This window comes from Aegilops tauschii, chromosome 2 (genome assembly GCF_002575655.3).
Source record: "Aegilops tauschii subsp. strangulata cultivar AL8/78 chromosome 2, Aet v6.0, whole genome shotgun sequence".
NCBI classification, from domain to species: Eukaryota; Viridiplantae; Streptophyta; class Magnoliopsida; order Poales; family Poaceae; genus Aegilops; species Aegilops tauschii.
In genome coordinates this window covers 64213871-64237317 of record NC_053036.3, presented here as the reverse complement: position 1 = coordinate 64237317, position 23447 = coordinate 64213871, and positions in this window count along the sequence as shown.

Genomic DNA, 23447 nt, shown 5'->3' with positions numbered 1-23447 from the left:
ATTCTCAAGAGGAGTGGACTCCGCTCCTCATTCACGAGAAAATGGCTGGTAATCGGGATGCCCAGTCCCATGCTTTAAGCAAATAAAATCAAAATAATTGCAAACAAAACTCCCCCGGGACTCTTGTTAGTTGGAGGCACCCGTTGTTTCGGACAAGCCATGGATTGATGTTTGTTGGTGGAGGGGGAGTATAAACTTTACCATTCTGTTTGGGAACCGCCTATAATGTATGTAGCATGGAAGATATCGCCATCTCATAGTTGTTGCGTTGACAGTGAAAGTATACCGCTCAAAATGACATTCATCTCTATTTTAAAATCGAGCTCTGGCACCTCTACAAATCCCTGCTTCCCTCTGCGAAGGGCCTATCTATTTACTTTTATGTTGAGTCATCACCTTCTTATTAAAAAGCACCCGCTGGAGAGCACCGCTGTCATTTTCATGCATTACTATTAGTTTATATTGGGTATGACTTGACTGGATCTCTTTTACCATAAATTACAATGTTTAGTCAGTCCTTGATCTTTAAAGGTGCTCTGCATTTATGTTTTGCGGTCTCAGAAAGGGCTAGCGAGATACCATCTTGTTATATCATATTATGATTGTTTTGAGAAAGTGTTGTCATCCGAGTTTTATTATTATTGCTCGCTAGCTGATTATGCCATTGATATGAGTAAACATGAGACCTAAGTGTTATTGTGAATATGGTTAGTTCATAATCTTTGCTGAAAACTTGAATGCTGGCTTTACATATTTACAACAACAAGAGCAAACAGAGTTTGTAAAAGTTTTTCTTTATCACTTTCAGTTTATCAACTGAATTGCTTGAGGACAAGCAAAGGTTTATGCTTGGGGGAGTTGATACGTCTCCAACGTATCTACTTTTCCAAACACATTTGCCCTTGTTTTGGACTCTAATTTGCATGATTTGAATGAAACTAACCCGGAGTGACGCTGTTTTCAGCAGAACTGCCATGGTGTTGTTTATTGTGCAGAAAACAAAAGTTCTCGGAATGACCTGAAAATCCACAGAGATAACTTTTGGAAAATATAAAAAATACTGGCAAAAGAATCAAGGCCAGGGGGCCCACACCCTGTCCACGAGGGTGGGGGGGCGCGCCCCCTCCTCCTGGGCGCGCCCCCCTGTCTCGTGGGCCCCCTAATGCTCCACCGACCTCAACTCCAACTCCATATATTCCGTTTCGCGGAGAAAAAAAATCAGAGAGAAAGTTTCATCGCGTTTTACGATATGGAGCTGCCACCAAGCCCTAATCTCTCCCGGGAGGGCTGATCTGGAGTCCGTTCGGGGCTCCGGAGAGGGGGATTCGTCGCCGTCGTCATCATCAACCATCCTCTATCACCAATTTCATGATGGTCACCGCCGTGCGTGAGTAATTCCATCGTAGGCTTGCTGGACGGTGATGGGTTGGATGAGATTTACCATGTAATCAAGTTAGTTTTGTTAGGGTTTGATCCCTAGTATCCACTATGTTCTGAGATTGATGTTGCTATGACTTTGCTATGCTTAATGCTTGTCACTAGGGCCCGAGTGCCAGGATTTCAGATCTGAACCTATTATGTTTTCTTGAATATATGTGAGTTCATGATCCAATCTTGCAAGTCTATAGTCACCTATTATGTGTTATGATCCGACAACCCCGAAGCGACAATAATCGGGATACTTCGCGGTGATGACCGTAGTTTGAGGAGTTCATGTATTCACTATGTGTTAATGCTTTGGTCCGGTACTCTATTAAAAGGAGGCCTTAATATCCCTTAGTTTCCATTAGGACCCCGCTGCCACGGGAGGGTAGGACAAAAGATGTCATGCAAGTTCTTTTCCATAAGCACGTATGACTATGTTCGGAATACATGCCTACATTACATTGATGAATTGGAGCTAGTTCTGTGTCACCCTATGTTATAGCTATTACATGAGGAATCTCATCCGACATAATTATCCATCATTGATCCAATGCCTACGAGCTTTTCACATATTGTTCTTCGCTTATTTACTTTTCTGCTGTTACTGTTACAATCACTACAAAACCCAAAAATATTACTTTTTGCCACTGTCACCATTACTATCATACTACTTTGCTACTAAATACTTTGTTGCAGATACTAAGTTATCCAGGTGTGGTTGAATTGACAACTCAACTGCTAATACTTGAGAATATTCTTTGACTCCCCTTGTGTCGAATCAATAAATTTGGGTTGAATACTCTACCCTCGAAAACTGTTGCGATTCCGTATACTTGTGGGTTATCAGTAATGAGCATATGGTGCACTTTTCGAAGAAACAATTCCAAGTGAATGGTATTAATGTTATTGAAAAATCTCCGACAATCACTATTGGAAGTTTTCAAATACCTCTACCTACTGCCAAAAAGAAATATGGAATGCTTATTGTTGGGGAAATTCATATCCCCATTGAGGTAACTTAGTGATTTACGAAAGTTCTTCAGTTTCATGCTAATCGAAAGTGGTTGTTAATAAGACCTGATCAGCCTTATTAATGAATCATTTTTGAGTGGTATGAAGTTGATGAATTTAGTAAGCACTACCTTTTGTCCTTACTTTTTGTTTTCTGTTTCTATTAGTTAAATAAAATAAAATGCCATGTTTTGTCTGTTTTCTGAATTTCCCGTTCAATAAAAAAATGACCCAAAAATAAAAGTTCTCAGAATGCTCTGAAAATTTAATACGATTTTTTCTGAATATTTCTGAATTTTTGGTGCAAATGATACCAGAGTGAGGTGCACCAGGTGGGCACAACCCACATGGGCGCGCCAGGACCCCCAGGCGCGCCCTGGTGGGTTGTGGTCCCCATGTGGGCCCCCTCACTTACCTCTTCATCCCACATCATCACTTTCCTCCAGAAAAAAATCTCCATTGCTCTCGCTCCCGTGTTCTTGCTCTCAAACCCGCGGATTTCGATCTCTTTGCTCGAAGCTCCGTTTCCGAAACTGTTTCGGGGGATTGTTGCTTGGAAAATTGTACGCGGACATGAATATCTTTAGGAAGTTTGGCTCTAAGAAGAACACCAAGGGTGTTATTGGGGAGTCGTCTGACAGTGATCTCCATCCTCGGAGGTTGGCGGAAGTACGACCGTGTGAATGGCCGCACACCCCATTCCTGGAAGAGGCTGGAATCCTTCAGGAGTTCATGCAATATATTGCTAATACTGGCCTCACCGACTTCATCGCAGATGAGTGTGACTAGCACCAAATCCTCACAAACATCTTTGTTCAAAGCTTTACTTTCTTGCCTAGAAATAATCCTCCTGAAGTGAGCTTTGATTTATATGCTGAAAACCATCAGATACCACTTAATAAATTTTGTGACATATGCAGATCCCCTCTGATGGGAGCTTGGCTGAGCCTAGGCCGGCTGGGTTTGAGGATTTTTATTGCACTTTGACTGTGGGAGATGAGAGAGGGGTGTCAGCTACCACTGCTGCTGGCTTGCATTTTCCTGCTGTTCGTTACTTTGCCCTTTTCATTTCCAAATGCTTGCTTGCTAGAGTGAAGGTGAGTGCGCTTAGTTCACCAGACCTTGTTGTTTTACGTCGTGCATTAGAGGGTGACAACACTTATAGCCTGGGAACTATTGTGGCTCGTCGCCTCCATCTTAATAAATCCCAGGTGTCGGGGATATACCCCGCGGTATGACCCGGTCGGATTTATGACCCGGCCGGACTTGGCGACTCACTGGTGACCCGCCCTTACTTGGCGACTCACTAAGTGACCCACCCGGATCTCTCCACTCACTGATAACCCGGCCGAGCCAGGTGACTCATTGGTGACCCAGCAGGCTGGTTAGAGGAGCAACAAGACCCGGAGGCCTAGAAGACTCAAGGCCCAGAAGGCCGGCTCATGTTATGGTGGGCCGGCTTAAGAGGAAAGCATAAGGAATATTCTCTTACAAAGGAAGCAAGACTAGGACTCCACTTGTAAAAGAGTATCCTAATCCTAGTCATGTAAGCCGCCCCTTCAACTTATATAAGGAGGGGTAAGGCACCCCAAGAGGGACAAGTTTTACAAGTTGAGATAGATAGACAAGTCAAGAGCTCTCGAAATAGAGCACCCTTGTAATCGTGATCATAATCATCAATATCAATGAAGCATGATGTAGGCTTTTACCTCTACCGTGAGGGGCCGAACCTGGGTGAAACCTCGCATCTCTCATCCCACTCAACCCCTCTCAAGCTACCACATAGATGCGTTGGCCTCACGACTAAGTCCTGACACTAAGGACATCTGCTGTGACAAATCCACGACAGTTGCCGCCCACCATGGGGCATGCACACGATGGTGTTGAGTTCTTGGAGGGATTTCTCTCAGGGATCTAGAAGCTCGCGATTAACCGGGATAAGAAGAACCTGCATTGGAAAGAGTTTGAAAATTTATCATCAAAGAAGTTAGGGTTTGCTATTGAACCGCCGCCGCCGGCTGTATAATCCATCAAGTTGCCGTGTTTTTGCTGCTGTCTCCACGTCATAACAAAAGGAATGACTAAGCCACCAGCAACCGTGGCAAGAAGTACTACCGTCAACAGCGATGGAGGAGTTCTGTGATTTTTTGATCCAATGTGTGTGGGCGTCAAGCAAAGATTCAATCTACGTGTGAGTTTCTACCGAAGGAAACTAGAAGTCGTCAGCTACGACGAGTCAAACAAAACAAGCGGTCGGTTTGAACAATCCAAGTTCGATCTAATCCACAGCGAAGAAAAAAAGGAAACAACCCATGACCCGGAACCGGATTAGGTTTCTGCTGTCGAGTCGCCTTCGCCTCCGCCTCCGCCTCGTGGACGGATGGCCTCAAGTCTCTGCTGCCATGTTTTTGCCTCGGATTTCTACTTTTGCGCCACCGTGGTTAAATCAGCTGCCACCGCCGCCACTGCCTCCGCTTCAGGTTGCCCTTGGGTAACGTTGCCATCGGGCTGCCGATGCCGGCTGTCCTCGAGTCACCATCGTCACCTCCGCCAACTCGCCGGGCCGGCCGTGTCGAGCCGCCGTTGTCAAACTGCCCTTGGGCCTCACCTCACCTTGCCTAAGGCGGGTCAACGCCGAGCTGTCATGCATTTTTCTGAGTCACCCCGTGGATTGAGCCGCCATGCTACATCTGCCTCGGCCGCCTCAAACAGCCGTCACCTCCACAACCGCGGGCGGGCCCTACTGGCTTGCCGCGGCGGCCGAGCCACGCCTCTTCCGGTCGGCCTTATCACTGCTTCCATGCACTACAAGAAATATGTCAACTAGTGACCTTCTGTTAGTGACCCTAGAAGAATTGGTCATAGATCTACGACCATTTCAGACCAATTGGTCAAAAGCTATTTGGGGGGCTCCAAACCCTAAACTATAACGACCATTTTGGCCAGAAAGGTCGTAATTTCCTTACACGAAAAGGTCATGAAGCAGACAACACTGGTCCGCTGCCTTATTTCTAGCTGATCATGACCAATATAGATGGTCATAACCTTGTAAATTGTGGTGGGTTGCTATGACTAGGCGCCACCTCACCAGTTTTGCCTATGTGTCATGTCCATGTGGCAGTTTTTGCCCTAGGTTGTGAAGCAACCTATATTTTGCCCTAGTTTTTGTCCATGTGGTTGTTAACGCCAAGGAGGTCGTTCGAGCGCCTATCTCTCTTCGCCGCCGGGGGCGCCCCCCTCCTCCCCTCGCGCTGCACTTGTCGCCGCACCTCCCACGCCCAATCCTGGTGAGGACATAGCAACCGGTGCCCTCGCGCGCGACGGCGGCAGCGAGGTCAGCGCCCTCGTGGAGTGGCACGTGGCGCTGGCGGCGGGGTCTGGCCAGCGATGCTGAGATCTGCTGCAGCGCGACGCCGACGCGGTCCGCCACAACCGCCTGCAGCTTCCGCATGCCCAGCGATGGTGTGGCACCTCGGCTCAGAGAAAACCGGAACACCCTGTATTCCAACCCAGAGATCGAGATGAAGTCTTCTGGAATACGGCATTGCTTAGCATAGAACAAACCAGCTCTTTATTACAGTCTATTTGGGTACAAGGGTTACATCGGCATGGAGACACTACGCCTGCCACTGTTGCTCTATGCAAGCAGCAGAACAACATGATGCAGCGGAATAACTCTAGGAGCGAAACTACGACGACGGTGGTGAACTCCACTCCGCAGGGACTCTGGCTGGAACGCGTATCCTAGCTCGCAAACAAGGACTCCACGGCAAACAAACAATCAAATCCGGAATGACCTGCAAACTGGCATGACATGCCAGGTCAGTACATTGAATGTACTTGCAAGCTCAAAATAACCAGAAGCATTCAAGACAAACAACAACATGGCAATTACAGGTTAAACAGGAATTATCATGAGATCATCATAGCAACGTGGCATCAACATGAACATTATACAGCTAGAACAATATAAGCCTGAAATGAACATATGAATCTGACGATACTAGCATGCAACACGATAACACTATATGCAACACTTATTCTGCTCAGGCTACCTTGTAACCAACACATGCATCACTTACCAACCTCGGACATCACACGATCATCTCAGGATCAAATCAAGCTTTTTGGTATGAACAATACCGAAGCGATCATTAAATGACCACAAGGAGCTTGATCTTTACCCACGGTTCTTGCACAACATCACGAATATACACAACTCGGTATCCTCGTGATCCTTACGGTGATCACAACCACGACCAACAAATGGCTTGTGATCCTTACGACGATCAAAACCACGACCAATAAATGGCCCGTGATCCTTGCGGCGATCACAACCACGACCAATATCTGGTCCAACTCAACACGATGGCCTTTCCGCCACCAACACTTCATACTTAGTGTGCAAAATTCATTAAATGTTGACCCATGGTGTGACCTACTTTCGAGCGTGTCCTTAACTGTGGACTCGGCTATCGATAGATTAATACACTCTGCAGAGGTAGCGCACTGGACGCACACCACGGAACCCATGGCCTCGCACTCCCATTCGGGTGGACCAACGGCATTCCGACGAAACCACTCCATTGCCACTACATTCTCCCAGCCACTCTGACTCAATTCCCATCGGGCTAGTCCTGGGTGGCCCCGTGTCTACCACAAGACACAACGACCATCGTCGTGGCCACGATCCACTCTGGGATCCGGATCCAAAAACTTAACAACGGGCACACAAGGTTATGCCTGCTTACCGGGCCAGGGTACAACACGCCCATAACCTTCCCTAGATGGAGGCACCGACCAGAGTCACAACAATGAAACGAATTAAGGCCGTCCCATACCGACAAATGTGGTTGCACTGGGAAAGACTCGATTCAGCGGCACCATGACCCGGTCAACAACATATTCAAGTTGAGTTATTATCAGGTTCAACTTAAAGTGAAAGTAACCGGCGTAATAATGCCATGACATGCATCACCAACATACTTCTCTGAAACATAGCAACCACTAGCATCAACAATAAATATCATGCAAGAACATATCAACAATGCCATCATGCAAGTAGTTAACCAACTGGATGCAATGGAACATGCATAACAACGGTACTCGGGACAGACGGCAGTCATGCACCGAAGACCATCACCAACGTCAAAATGTACTACTAGAAAGCATAAACATATGAAAGGAAATACTAGCAGGTAGAACATGATAACAGAGTACAAGACAACATAGCACAAAAGTGAACATGCAAATCTAAACATCACTGGAACAATGATAACCATCTTTTCAACAAGCAAACATTTAATAAAGATTCAAGTTGAAAACCATGGCTACTGCATGACTATCATGCAAGTGGGTATTGTGGCTTGCCTGGGGATGAAGAAGGCACCGAGGAGAAGTGCGGTGAAGCCGCGGAAAGATTTGCCGGAAACAGTTCTCTCTCGGAGAGGCTGTTTACGTGCAAGGGCAAAATGGTAATTTTCAGAATGCCAAAACATAATGAAAGTGCCACCAACAGAAAAGGCTCGACGAGACGAAGAAGTAGGCTTTGGAATCACCTCATTTGGAGTTACGGTTGCGGAGATATAAGGTGATGAAGATCAGGGACCTATATGTGAAAATTTTCAGCAAACAAGCCCCTGAGTGGATAAGGCAGAGGCGTAAACTGAGAAATAAGCCTCCACTTATCCACGTGGATCTGGGCCTTGGGCGACTGGCGCGTGGGTCCCAGGCGCAGGGCGAGGGGGCACGGGCGCTCGTCTCCTTCCTCCCGTGCCTGTGCCTCGCGTGAAGCAGAGCAGCGGCAGGGGAGGGAAGAGACCAAGGGGCCGGCCGGCTCCGGCGATCCCCGGCCGTGGCGCGGCCACCGGCGGGACCGCAGCTGCCAGCCGCACCCATCCAGAGGAAGGGCGGCCGCCGGGGAGGCACGGGACGGAGGGGAGAGGCGGCGCCATGGGAGAGGCAGAGAGCTTCGGGTGACGGGGTTCTTCGGTGATGCAGCCGCTCCGGCGAGGGGGCAAGGGGGTGGGGTGGCTGAGTGGGACGAGGGGAAGTTGGTGGACATGGAGGAGAGGCGTGGAGAGGCCTGTGGTGGCCGGACCCAAGCCGAGGCCGAGGCGGCCATGGAGGGTGACGGCGAACAACGGCGAGATGCGGCGATTCCCGAGGGCAAATGAGGCGGGGAAGGGATGTATGAGCTGCGGAGGAGGTCGGGGGTCTCTTATATAGGCGCGGGGAAGGCTCTGGAGCTTCACGGGCAAGCTCACGACAAGCTCTAATGGTGGACAGAGGCTGGGCGCGGCATGAGCATGGCCTTTGCGACGCATTTATGACGAACCAGGTCGAGCCATGGACGCAGGGAGACGCAGGGCATCCCGGGGGAGCTCCAGAACATGAATGGAGGTCGATACGAGGAGGGAGCCGACGAGAACAGGGGTGAGAAGAAGCCAGAGCGCGCAATCTGCATGACGCAAGCGTGATCACCACGCACACTGGTGCAAATAGCTCGTTTTGGCCAGGACAACCATGTCCAGTGGATTGACCTAAGTGACCTTTGTATAATTGAGGAAATAAATCGTTCCAAGGGCAAAGAAGTGATTTGCACTTAGCTCCAAAGTAAACCAGCAGCCAAGTGTTTGTGCTGTGCAGTGGGGACACCAGCTAGGTAACTCAGTAAATGGTTTGTCTGGTGACGATAAAACACTAAGGTGACTACAATCACAAGAAATCAGCTTAAGAGGAGGAGTTTAGAGGGTGGTTGCTGTAGAAAGTGACCCACTGGTCAGAAATGAGAATTTGGATGATGCACTCACATAGTTGCATCAATTAAGCTGAAAATGGTTATGGCCCAATTATTTGAAGATATTAAGATGCACAAGGAGTTTCATGACATTTGGATGAACCACAATAGCACTTGCTTCAGAAAGATTTATTCTGACCAGAAACTTGGAAAAATTCCACAGGGCATATGGTCAAAGGGATTGAGCCACAACTTGGTGGATGGAAGTTATATGGATACTAGAAGGTCTTGAAAACTCTACAGGCATAATGGAGCAAGATAAAATATACTCGCTTCACAAACTGAATTTTGACCAGAAACTAAGAATTGAAGCTGTGCTCACATGGAGGCATGAAATGAGCTCTACTTTGGTGGAGGGATATTATATGATGATATGAAGGATCATCCAAAATGGCAACTCATTTTGATATGCCTAGCTTGTACCTCCTTCACAAAGCTTCTTTCTGGACAGAAACTTTGGGAAATCATAATTAAATAATTACTTCGCAAATGAGGTTGCATTTTGGCATGTGGTAATGCTATGAACATGAAAATATGTCCAAGGATTTTTAGGTCAATTGGGTAAAGAAAAATGGCACTTGCTTAACAATGTGCCATTTAGGGCAGAATAGGAAATGTATTATTGGAGGATTATTTTTGAACATGGCAATGAAACGTTTTGCCATATTTGATCAACATATGACCCAAACAATTTATGAGAAGTTTTTGGGAATTTTAAGAGTGACAGAAATATAGGTTGCTTCACAACCTAGGGTTTCAAAGGGTTATTCCTTTAATAGAAAAGGAATATTCCCAATAAAAAGAATATTGGGATTTGCGCTAGGATGAAAATGACAGGGTCTAGGGAAGGATTTGGGTATGACAAGCCACTCTGGAAGCAAAGAAGAGTTCATCTTCTTCAGTTTCCAGACCACATAGCCACGGAAAAAAAGAAAACTCAAGCAAAAACCTCAGAAAAACAAAAGAAAAAGAAAGGGCCAAAAATCAGGCTGTCACAAACCTTACCCCCCTTAAAGAAATCTCGTCCTCGAGATTTGGTTGCTCAGGGAACAAGTATGAAGATACTGACTTAAGGAAACCGTTTCCAACTCGGGTATCCTTTTTCTTATTTTTGTTCCCACTAAATTTTTATGTGACTGGCCCTGGGGTGGTTTGCTTTAATATACCCATATTCTGACAGATCTTACCTTGCTTGTTCATGCTTATACAAGCTCCAATTTCTTTTTAGATCTGCTGACTTAGCTGACTGTGATTGATTCTCACGACTGAAATATATATCGGTCTCACAAATCCAAGAGTGATTTCCGCTGGGTGTGTCATCCGGCACTGACAATCTTTCATGAAGTGGTGATCAGATTTTTTTGGTGGACACCCAAGCTCTAACTCCTTGCATTGGGTTTCTCCACTAAATTCAAGTCCTTCGGGTTCCAAACAGTAAGTTGAGGCATAACCATTTTCCTGACAGATTCTGACTTATCGCGAGAATTTCTGAATTATTTTGGCTAGCTCCACTATCTTGAGTTTCAGATTCATACCAAATATTTGATTGTCGCCTGTCGTGGATAGCATAAGGGGTATGACCTTATATAATAATATCCTCATCCTGATTGATGGTGGTTCTGGCAGAATGATTTTTCCTCATGACAGGATATCCTTTGATGATCCATGTAAATGAGGGCTCATGCTTTGAGACTGTTATTCCTTGTACCGATTACTCATGCTGTAGGCATATCCATGTGGATCAATACTGACTTAGACTGTCCGGGGTATCTGCACCATGGGGTCGTGCAACAATTTTCATACCTACATCACTGGTCTTGCCGTTCATTATCGTTTTCTCGGTCTGGATCCTTGGCTGAAAGAGCTGGGCCATATTGCTTCTTTGTATGACCATAGGTACCGTCGGTGCAATTTTTCGGCAATTGTAGTTTATCCTCATTTTTCTGATAGGGTAACCCATTAAATGGCAGGTTCAACACCTATCAAGTTCTGACCATTGGGAAATGATCATCCGAAATCCTTGCAAGAAATCGGCAAATAAATCAGTAGCCACCAGAACGGTCTTTACAACTCAGATCTGGGACATTACTGAAATAACTCAACCACGGCTCAGGACGGCCGAAAAGCAGCTCAGAGCATGAGACCGGGTCGATAAGAAGAAGGTGGCAGCTCCCTAAAATAGCCAAAAAGCATCTATAGGGCTACTATCAGAAAAAGAAACTCAACAGCTGTACGAGACAGCCGAAAAGCAGCTCAGAACTCGTGACAGTCGTTGAAGAAAGAAATAAAAATCGGTATCCACCCCGGATAGCTAAAAACAGCTTAGATCACAGGCGTGGTGCCGGCATTGGAGAAAAAGGGGACAAGGGCTCATCAGGATCATTTTCCAGGTTCACATGTACTTGTATTGAGCTCATTGATGTCGTCAATCCTCATAATCCTTTGTCACACTGCGGTGTATACTGGCTTTCTTCTCTTAACCATCCTCACGTGGTTGTCAGATCCTCATCCGAGTGACTTGTAAGATCTTGGTGGTATGCTCACCGCATATATATGAGAATCTGATTCCCGAGACAGACGTGTATTCTGACTGATTCTTGCTTCTGACCAAAATGTTGCGGATCTGATTCTTGGGATTCACTACCATATGCTGTCAATTCACAGCGTACTACCTTGTACCAATGTCTTACTGAGGAAGATTGGCTGGCTTGTGCTCGAAACTTTCATCGGACAGATTGCTGAAGAAGACTGGGTATCGTGCTTCAAAAGCTTACCCCCTTAAAGACTTTGCTGGGGGAAAGACTCAGTACCTTATGCGGGAAGCTTTTGCGGTTGCTTACTAAAGAAGGCAGAGTATCTTGCACGGGAAATCATCCATGTATCGTACTGAGGAAGATAGATGAAGCTTGCCTTGGAAGCTTTTCTGGTATCTTGCGAGGGAAGATTGGGTTGCTTACACCAGAAGCTTCTTGTTGTGATATGCGGACCGATTTCCACATATATAACCATCTTAATATTTTTGTAATTGATTTCTTGTATGAAACGGGGTTTTGCAGGACTATCCTCCATGCCATATTTTTGCTTGCTTCTAGGTACATCGGGTTCCAAAACCATCCTTAACGAAAAATTAAACTTGTATCCGAGTCATACCTTTGATAATATTCTGTCAACCTTGCACACAATTTATCTTCTTGCTAATTTGAGCATTTCTGCTATGAGGAGTGCATGCTGAGGGAGACTTGACACTCAGTAACATGATCAGATATCCCCCAATCTGAATGCAGTCGGCTGGGAATTCCATACTGCTATGAGGAGTGCACGTTAATGCAAACTTTATACTGACATTCCATCCAGGATTTCTTTTGTATTCAGACGAGCTATTTCCAATTTCACTGCAGTCTGCTGACAATTCCATTCTGTTTAGCTGAGTTTCCAAATATATGCATTTCTTGCTGACTCTTCGGGTCCGGTGTCGGCTGACGAGCAACTTTAATAGGGGAAAATTTGTAACACCGAAGGCCCAAAGAAAGAAACAAAAGAAACGACTAAAACAAAAGCACACAAGCATACTACTAATATAATTAATCAAGCAATCATCACATATTACTGTTACTCTCACCATAATATGCATGCATACCTAAGCACACAAATCTCACAGAAACTCCGGTATTACGGTCTAATATGCTGTGGCGGTGTGCACGGAAATTATATCCATGTGTGGAAGGAGTTGGCGTATCCGAAGCTACACCAAGCACTGGTTGAACACTGGTTGGATCTGGATGGATACACAGTTGAGGACGGACTTGACGATCAAGTAGCGAGACACAAAAATCACGACTACCTCATCATCAAGCGTATGAAGGGAATCGTACCCATCCAAAGAATGAAATGACAAGGCAAGATAATAGTGGAAGACTGGGTCTAATGGCATTGCCCTTTTTTTATAACAAAGGTTAGCAAGGGTTGCCAAAAGAACGAGATGGAGGGCATGGACGATGATGTGGTCGCATCACACCGAAGAGCAGGCATGATAAGAAGGAGGGCGTAGGTAGTGGATCGGAACCGATACCACCTACACTCACAAGATTAACCGTTAGCGACTAAATAATAATCTATATGCATGCTATGCTACAAACAAATGCAACAATCAAGTGCAACAATCCAACTGGGGGTCTATACTACTGCTTTCTAACGTTCGCGCGGTCTAGGGCGTCCTACATCCAGACCTGCTCTGATACCAAGCCTGTGGCACCCCGGCTCAGAGAAAACCTGAACGCCCCGTATTCCATCTCAGAGATCGAGATGAAGTCTTCTGGAATACGGCACTTCTTAGCATAGAACAAACCAGCTCTTTATTACAGTCTATTTGGGTTCAAGGGTTACATCGGCATGGCGACACTACACCTGCCACTGTTCCTCTATGCAAGCAGCAGAACAACATGATGCAGCGGAATAACTCTAGCAGCGAAACAATGACGACGGTGGTGAACACCACTCCGCAGGGACTCTGGCTGGAACGCGTATCCTAGCTCGCAAACAAGGACTCCACGGCAAATAAACAATCAAATCCGGAATGACCTGCAAACTGGCATGACACGCCAGGTCAGTACATTGAATGTACTTGCAAGCTCACAATAACCAGAAGCATTCAAGACAAACAACAACATGGCAATTACAGGTTAAATAGGAATTATCATGAGATCATCATAGCAACGTGGCATCAACATGAACATGATACAACTAGAACAATATAAGCGTGACATGAACATACGAATCTGACGATACTAGCATGCAACATGATAACACTATATGCACCACTTATTCTTCTCGGGCTACCTTGTAACCAACACATGCATAACTTACCAACCTCAGACATCACACGATCATCTCAGGATCAAATCAAGCTTGGTATGAACAATATCGAAGCGATCATTAAATGACCACAAGGAGCTTGATCTTTACCCACGATTCTCGCACAACATCACGAATATACACAACTCGGTATCCTCGTGATCCTTATGGCGATCACAACCACGATCAATAAATGGCTCGTGATCCTTACGGCGATCACAACCACGACCAATAAATGGCCCGTGATCCTTGTGGCGATCACAACCACAACCAATATCTGGTCCAACTCAACACGATGGCCTTTCCGCCACCAACACTTCATACTTAGTGTGCAAAATTCATTAAATGTTGACCCATGGTGTGACCTACTTTCGAGCGTGTCCTTAACCGTGGACTCGGCTATCGATAGATTAATACACTCTGCAGAGGTAGCGCACTGGACCCACACCACGAAACCCATGGCCTCGCACTCCCATTCGGGTGGACCAACGACATTCCGACGAAACCACTCCATTGCCATGACACTCTCCCGGCCACTCCGACTCAATCCCCATCGGGCTAGTCCTGGGTGGCCCCGTGTCTACCACAAGACACAACGACCACCGTCGTGGCCACGATCCACTCTGGGACCCGGATCCAAAAACTTAACAATGGGCACACAAGGTTATGCCTGCTTACCGGGCCAGGGTACAGCACGCCCATAACCTTCCCTAGATGGAGGCACCGACCAGAGTCACGACAATGAAACGAATTAAGGCCGTCCCATACCGGCAAATGTGGTTGCACTGGGAAAGACTCGATTCAGCGGCACCATGACCCGGTCAACAACATATTCAAGTTGAGTTATTATCAGGTTCAACTTAAAGTGAAAGTAACCGGCGTCATAATGCCATGACATGCATCACCAACATACTTCTCTAAAACATAGCATGACCACTAGCATCAACAATAAATATCATGCAAGAACATATCAACAATGCCATCATGCAAGTAGTTAACCAACTGGATGCAATGGAACATGCATAACAACGGTACTCGGGACAGACGGCAGTCATGCACCGAAGACCATCACCAACATCAACATGTACTACTAGCAAGCATAAACATATGAAAGGAAATACTAGCAGGTAGAACATGATAACAGAGTACAAGACAACATAGCACAAAAGTGAACATGCAAATCTAAACATCACCGGAACAATGATAACCATCTTTTCAACAAGCAAACATTTAATAAAGATTCAAGTTGAAAACCATGGCTACTGCATGACTATCATACAAGTGGGTATTGTGGCTTGCCTGGGGATGAAGAAGGCACCGGGGAGAAGTGCGGTGAAGCCGCGGAAAGATTTGCCGGAAACAGTTCTCTATCGGAGAGGCTGTTTACGTGCAAGGGCAAAATGGTCATTTTAAGAATGCCAAAACATAATCAAAGTGACAACCACATAAAGGGCTCGACGAGACGAAGAAGTAGGCTTTGGAATCACCTCATTTGGAGTTACGGTTGCGGAGATATAAGGTGATGAAGATCAGGGACCTATATGTGAAATGTTCAGCAAACAGGCCCCTGAGTGGATAAGGCAGAGGCGTAAACTGAGAAATACGCCTCCACTAACCCACGTGGATCTGGGCCTTGGGCCACTGGCGCGTGGGTCCCAGGCGCAGGGCGAGGGGACACGGGCGCTCGTCTCCTTCCTCCCGCGCCTGTGCCTCGTGCGAAGCAGAGCAGCGGCAGGGGAGGGAAGAGACCAAGGGGCCGGCTGGCTCCGGGGATCCCCGGCCGTGGCGCAGCGACCGGCGGGACCGCAGAGGCCAGCCGCACCCATCCAGAGGAAGGGCGTCCGCCGAGGAGGCACGTGACGGAGGGGAGAGGCGGCGCCATGGGAGAGGCAGAGAGCTTCGGGTGACGGGGTTCTTCGGCGATGCGGCCGCTCCGGCGAGGGGGCAAGGGGGTGGGGCGGCTGAGTGGGATGTGGGGAAGTTGGTGGACGTAGAGGAGAGGCGTGGGGAGGCCTGTGGTGGCCGGACCCAAGCCGAGGCCAAGGCGGCCATGGAGGGTGACGGCAAACAACGGCGAGATGCGGCGATTCCCGAGGGCAAATGAGGCGGGGAAGGGATGGATGAGTTGCGGAGGAGGTCGGGGGTCTCTTATATAGGCGCGGGGAAGGCTCTGGAGCTTCACGGGCAAGCTCACGACAAGCTCTAATGGTGGACAGAGGCTGGGCGCGGCACGAGCATGGCCTTTGCGACGCATTTATGACGAAACACGACAAGCCATCAACGCAGGGACACGCAGGGCATCACGGGGGAGCTCCAGGACATGAATGGAGGTCGATACGAGGAGGGAGCCGACGAGAACAGGGGCGGGAAGAAGCCAGAGCGCGCAATCTGCATGACGCAAGCGTGATCACCACGCGCACTGGTGCAAATAGCTCGTTTTGGCCATGACGATCATGTCCAGTGGATTGACCTAAGTGACCTTAGTATAATTGAGGAAATAAATCGTTCCAAGGGCAAAGAAGTGATTTGCACTTAGCTTCAAAGTAAACCAGCAGCCAAGTGTTTGTGCTGTGCACTGGGGACACCAGCTAGGTAACTCAGTAAATGGTTTGTCTGGTGATGATAAAACACTAAGGTGACTACGATCCCAAGAAATCAGCTTAAGAGGAGGAGTTTAGAGGGTGGTTGCTATAGAAAGTGACCCACTGGTCAGAAATGAGAATTTGGATGATGCACTCACATAGTTGCATCAATTGAGCTGAAAATGGTTATGGCCCAATGATTTGAAGATATTAAGATGCACAAGGAGTTTCATGCCATTTGGATGAACCAAAATAGCACTTGCTTCAGAAAGATTTATTCTGACCAGAAACTTGGAAAAATTCCACAGGGCATATGGTCAAAGGGATTGAGCCACAACTTGACCAGAAACTTTACTGCCATAATGGAGCAAGATAAAATATACTTGCTTCACAAACTGAAATTTTGACCAGAAACTAAGAATTGAAGTTGTGCTCACATGGAGGCATTAAATGAGCTCTACTTTGGTGGAGGGATATTATATGATGATATGAAGGATCATGCAAAATGGAAACTCATTTTGATATGCTAGCTTGTACCTCCTTCACAAAGCTTCTTTCTGGACAGAAACTTTGGAAAATCATAATTAAATAATTACTTGGCAAATGAGGTTGCATTTTGGCATGTGGCAATGATATGAACATGAAAAGATGTCCAAGGAGTTTGAGGTCAATTGGGAAAAGGAAAATGGCACTTGCTTCACAATGTGCCATTTAGGGCAGAATAGGAAATGAATTATTGGAGGATTATTTTTGAACATGGCAATGAAAAGTTTTGCCATATTTGATCAATATATGACCCAAACAATTTATGAGAATTATTTGGGAATTTTAAGAGTGACAGAAATATAGGTTGCTTCACAACCTAGGGTTTCAAAGGGTTATTCCTTTAATAGAAAAGGAATATTCCCAATAAAAATAATATTGGGATTCGCGCTAGGATAAAAATGACAGGGTCTAGGGAAGGATTTGGGTATGACAAGCCACTCTGGAAGCAAAGAAGAGTTCATCTTCTTCAGTTTCCAGACCACATAGCCATGGAAAAAAAGAAAACTCAAGCAAAAACCTCAGAAAAACAAAAGAAAAAGAAAGGGCAAAAAATCAGGCTGTCACAGACGGCTACACGGTCACCGTGCCCAGGTCCACCCTCTGCTCCCGATCCCAGCCCCCCTCCCCTCACCTCTGCCGGATCGCCGCTCCCGTGAGCCTAACTCCAGTCGTCTTCCCCATAGGCCGGAGGTGCATCGGAGTGCAGCGCCGCACCGACTGCAAGGACTCGTGGCCCGGCCAGTGGGACATCTCCAGCGCCGGCCACATCTCCGTTGTAGACTCCTCCCTCTCCTCCGTGCAGTGAGTGAGCTCGCTGGCCTCGCGCTCCTGTTGCTTGCTGTAGCAAACTCAGATGACTGCTGCACGAGGAATCTTACTCCTGTCACAAATAGTCAACTTATGGGATGTGTGGTTGCGCATGTGTTCTGCTACTAATAATGGTGTGAGGGGTTGTCAGATCAAATGTGTTCTTTGTTGTCACTCATCAGCTGCTGCAGGCCATCGGCCAACACCCGATCTGTTGTCTCTACTCCTTGTGTTAATTTTAGTTATTTCAATAGCACTGGAGCAACCTAGTCCCTGTAGGATTTCAACATGCTGCTTAGAATTTCCCTGTACAATCCTGATGGGATTAGGAATATGATCATGTCTCCTGTAGAATTGGATTTCTCTGGCTGTTCTGTAAACTGATTTTGGTTCAGTTAAAAAACTGCACTACCTGACAGTTTTGGGCAGCGAGCTTCTAACTGAAAAACGAGTTCGTTATGCTCATAATTTCAAGTTGGCCTCTACATATGAGTTGTAAAGCATGTTCTAAGGTTTCCGTAGAGTACTTATTTGCTCCGTTTGGATGTACGGTTTGAGAGCAACCGTCTATTTGGTTTGCTGTCCAGAAATATAGTACAGTTTGTAAAAGCAACCAATTCATGATAAGACTTGGTGAGGCTGATGCACATAGCTACTTTCAGTACCTTGTTAATAGTGTTGATTGTAGGACAAGCTAAATCCTGTATCAGGGTCCTGTTCTTGTAAACATTATGTAAAGCTAAAATTCTTCCGTGTCTTGCTCTTTTGCTGGTGCCACTATACATGTAAGATTGCTAGCTGTACTTGTTTCCATCTCAAATTACTTGGGTGTCATTCGTATGTACATAAGATAATTGTATTGCAAAAAGATCTTTTATATAAATTCTATTGGCTAAAGAAATAAGCTATGTACATCACACACAGATAGGAAATCTTCTTCTTTTGTTTGTGTTATTTACATAATTTCTTCAATAACTCCTCGGCTTCTATGCCCTAGGATATTCACTTTGAAACTCCATTTATTGATTCTTGAACGTGAAATGCAGTTTTGAAAGGATCAAGAAGAGGTGTCTAGAGGGGGGGGGGGTGATTAGACACTAAGTGAGAAAAGGTGCAGTTTTTAACTTCTTTAAGTTTAAGTGGAGTTTAGGCACAAGTTTAACAATCACAATACATATCAAGCAAACATTTAAAGAGTATATGAGCAGCGGAAAGTAAATCATGCAACTTGCAAGAATGTAAAGGGAAGGGATTGGAGTGTGCAAACGCAATTTGGAGACACGGAGATTTTTGAGCCGTGGTTCCGATAGGTGGTGCCATCGTACATCCACGTTCATGGAGACTTCAACCCACGAAGGGTAACGGCTGCGCGAGTCCACGGAGGGCTCCACCCACGAAGGGTCCACGAAGATGCAACCTTGTCTATCCCACCATGCCGTCGCCCATGAAGGACTTGCCTCACTAGGGTAGATCTTCACGAAGTAGGCGATCTCCTTGCCCTTACAAACAACTTGGTTCAACTCCACAATCTTGTCGGAGGCTCCCAAGTGACACCTAGCCAATCTAGGAGACACCACTCTCCAAGAAGTAACAAATGGTGTGTTGATGATGAACTCCTTGCTCTTGTGCTTCAAATGATAGTCTCCCCAACACTCAACTCTCTCTCACAGGATATGGATTTGGTGGAAAGAAGATTTGAGTGGAAAGCAACTTGGGGAAGGCTAGAGATCAAGATTCATATGGTAGGAATGGAATATCTTGGTCTCAACACAAGTGTAGGTGGTTCTCTCTCAGAAAATGTATGTTGGAAGTGTAGGCACGTTCTGATGGCTCTCTCCACGAATGAAGAGTGGGTGGAGGGGTATATATAGCCTCCACACAAAATCTAGCCGTTACACACAACTTACCAATCTCGGTGGGACCGAATTGAGAAACTCGGTCGGACTGATTCAGCAAATTATGTGACTGTTAGGATTTTTGGTGGGACCGATATTACAACTCGGTAGGACCGATATGATTAGGGTTAGGGCATAACATAATCTCGGTGAGACCGATTACACAAACTCGGTGGGACCGATTTTGGTAATAAGCTAACCAGAGAGTTGGTCAGGCAAACTCGATGGGACCGATTCGCTCATCTCGATGAGACCGAAACATTATGAAAGGGAAACAGAGAGTTTGCATTGCAATCTCGGTGGGACCGATCACTCATCTCGGTTTGACCGAAACGTTACGAAGGGAAATAGAGAGATTACAATCCCATCTCGGTGAGACCGAGATCCCTATCGGTGAGACCGATTTGCCTAGGGTTTGTGGCAGTGGCTATGACATCTAAACTCGGTGGCGCCGGATAGAAATAATCAGTAGGGCCGAGTTAGAATTTTGGTTGACTTCTCTCCTCTTGAACATCAAGCATCTGGGGTCCTTGATAATTACTCTCTCCCCCTTGAGTATTCTCTACCCCTATAGATGTGATTAAGCTTTGATGTGATCTCCCTCTCCCCCTTTGTTATCAATTTCCAAGAAGGGTCCTTTTGGATATTTGTTGCAAGAGGGTTCGGTCCTTGAGTCACAGAACAAAGCAGTAAGTTGAATGTGATGCTGGTAGAGGACAAGATTCATTGAGTGGAGCTGGATCAGAAAGAAAGCAGGAACAAGTGGCAAGATGTTTTTCCTGTAGTGAAATCGGTGGCACCGAGTTGTATGCTTCGGTTGCAGCGATGAGTTTCGGTTGGACCGAAGGCAACAGACCGGTGTGACCGAGTTCATCATAGAGAAAACACTTGTCACCTCAGCTCACTAGACAAGGATGATCTCACAAGGATTTGCAAGGAATTAGCTGAAAAATTTGCAATGAATTGGATGCAGGGAATGCAGAACAGAAAATAAAAGAGAAGAAAATATTAAAGAAATCTAGATGAAGTTTTTTTAAATATGCATGAGACAAAATGCAAGAGCACAAAAAGAAGACACGAGAGAACTTCATCTAGGATTTGTCGGTGACAAAGTCACCTATGTTAGAGTATATTGACTTAGGAGTCAAGTGAGATCACTTGATCATGGGTCATACTCATCGTTTAAGCTCAAAATGGGGTTACCATTTTTTGTTTAAGCATCTTGATGTATTCACATCTTGTTGAGTTGCTTTGACTCATGACTCGGAGTAAAGCTTCTCTAAGATGGAATAACATACCTTGGGTGGTGGTGTTGATCGATCATGTAGTTGAACTTATGTGGGTTGCTCAAGGTTGATGTAGCTCATCAAGAGTTGGGAGCACCACTTGGAATTTGAGTTCATCTACCTACATGGGTTAGTTTTTGCAAGGAAGAGCACTTGTGTATCCAAAATGACAATCATGAATTTCAATAATAAATTTGTCAAAGGATATGTTTGAGTGATTTCGTGCTTCCTTGTCTTCAACCACCATTGTGTAGAAACTTGGTAATGTAGAGATTGCTCAAGATGTGAGTGAGTTGCAATCTCATAGATTTAGATTCATCCAAGTACCTACATGGGTTAGATAACATGCAAGGTGTAAATATATCCAAGACATAAGATTATCATCATAAAAGAAATATCAAGGATTAGTCATAGGCTCATGTCCTGCATGTATCAAATGGAGTTCCTACTCCAAGTTTGAAGCATCAATGATGTTCAATTCACCTCTTAATCTACAAAACACTTTCTCATCAAGTGGTTTAGTGAATATATCCGCTAATTGCTTTTCGGTGCGAACATGCTTAAGATTAATGTCCCCTTTGGCAACATGATCTCGAATGAAATGATGACGAACTTCAATATGCTTAGTTCGAGAGTGTTGCACGGGATTGTGAGCAATCTTTATAGCATTTTCATTTTCACAAAGCAATGGAACATGTTTCACATATATCCCATAATCTTTAAGAGTTTGGGTCATCCAAAGTAATTGAGCACAACATGAACCAGCGGCAATGTACTCCGCTTCGGCGGTGGATAAGGATACCGAGTTTTGTTTCTTGGAAGACCAAGACACAAGAGATCTACCAAGAAATTGACAAGTACCCGAAGTGGACTTTCTATCAACCTTGTCACCGGCATAATCCGAGTCGGAGTAGCCAACAAGATTGAAAGAGGCCCTCTTTGGATACCAAATGCCAAAATTTGGTGTATGGATTAAGTATCTCACTATCCTTTTCACGGCCTTAAGATGACATTCTCTAGGAGCGGCTTGATATCGTGCACACATGCACACACTTAGCATAATATCGGGACGTGAAGCACATAGATATAACAATGAACCAATCATAGAGCGATAAACCTTTTGATCAACCGGTTCACCATCTTTGGTCAAATCAAGATGTCCATTAGTAGGCATGGGTGTAGTCATACCTTTGCATTCTTGCATATTGAACTTCTTGAATAAGTCCTTGGTGTACTTTGTTTGAGAGACAAAGGTACCTTCCTTAGTTTGCTTGATTTGCAAACCGAGAAAGAATTTGAGTTCACTCATCATCGACATCTCAAACTTCTCCGACATTAGCTTTCCAAACTTTTCACTAAAGTGAGGGTTAGTTGAACCAAATAAAATATCATCAACATAGATTTGGCACACAAATAGTTCTCCATTAACCCTTTTAGTAAAAACAGTAGAATCAATTTTTCCAATTTCAAAGCCTTTTTCAATAAGGAACTTGGTCAAGCATTTATACCACGCTCTAGGAGCTTGTTTAAGACCATAAAGGGCTTTGTGTAGTTTGTAAACATGATTAGGTTTCTTAGGATTAACAAAGCCGGGAGGTTGATCAACATAAACTTCCTCCTCTATTTCACCATTTAGAAAAGCACTTTTAATCTCCATTTGGTACAAGGTGATATCATGGTGATTAGCATAGGCAACTAAGATACGAATGGACTCAAGTCTAGCAACGGGGTCGTATGTCTCACCATAGTCCATACCTTCGACTTGAGTGTAGCCTTGGGCGACAAGACGTGCTTTGTTGCGAACCACTTGTCCATATTCATCTTGCTTGTTGCGAAACACCCATTTGGTACCAATGATGTTGTGGTTGTTGTCGGGCTTCTCGACCAATGTCCACACTTGATTTCTCTCAAAGTTGTGTAGCTCTTCATGCATGGCGTTTATCCAATCCGGATCTTCTAAAGCTTCTTCAACCTTCATAGGTTCAATGCTAGAGATGAATGAATAGTGTTCACAAAAGTTAGCTAAACGAGTTTTAGAGCGAGTGATTCTCCCGGTTTGGATATCATTGTAGATTTGCTCGACGGGATGGTCTTTAGCAATTCTTGCTCGAACTCGTGAAAGCTTTTGCTTGGATCTTGGTTGAACATCTTCTTCATCTTGTTCTTCTTCTTGGCCTTCTTCATTGTCGACGTTGTCATTCTCTTGTCGTGGTGGAGAAGGAGGTTGTTGGCGTTCATCTTGGTG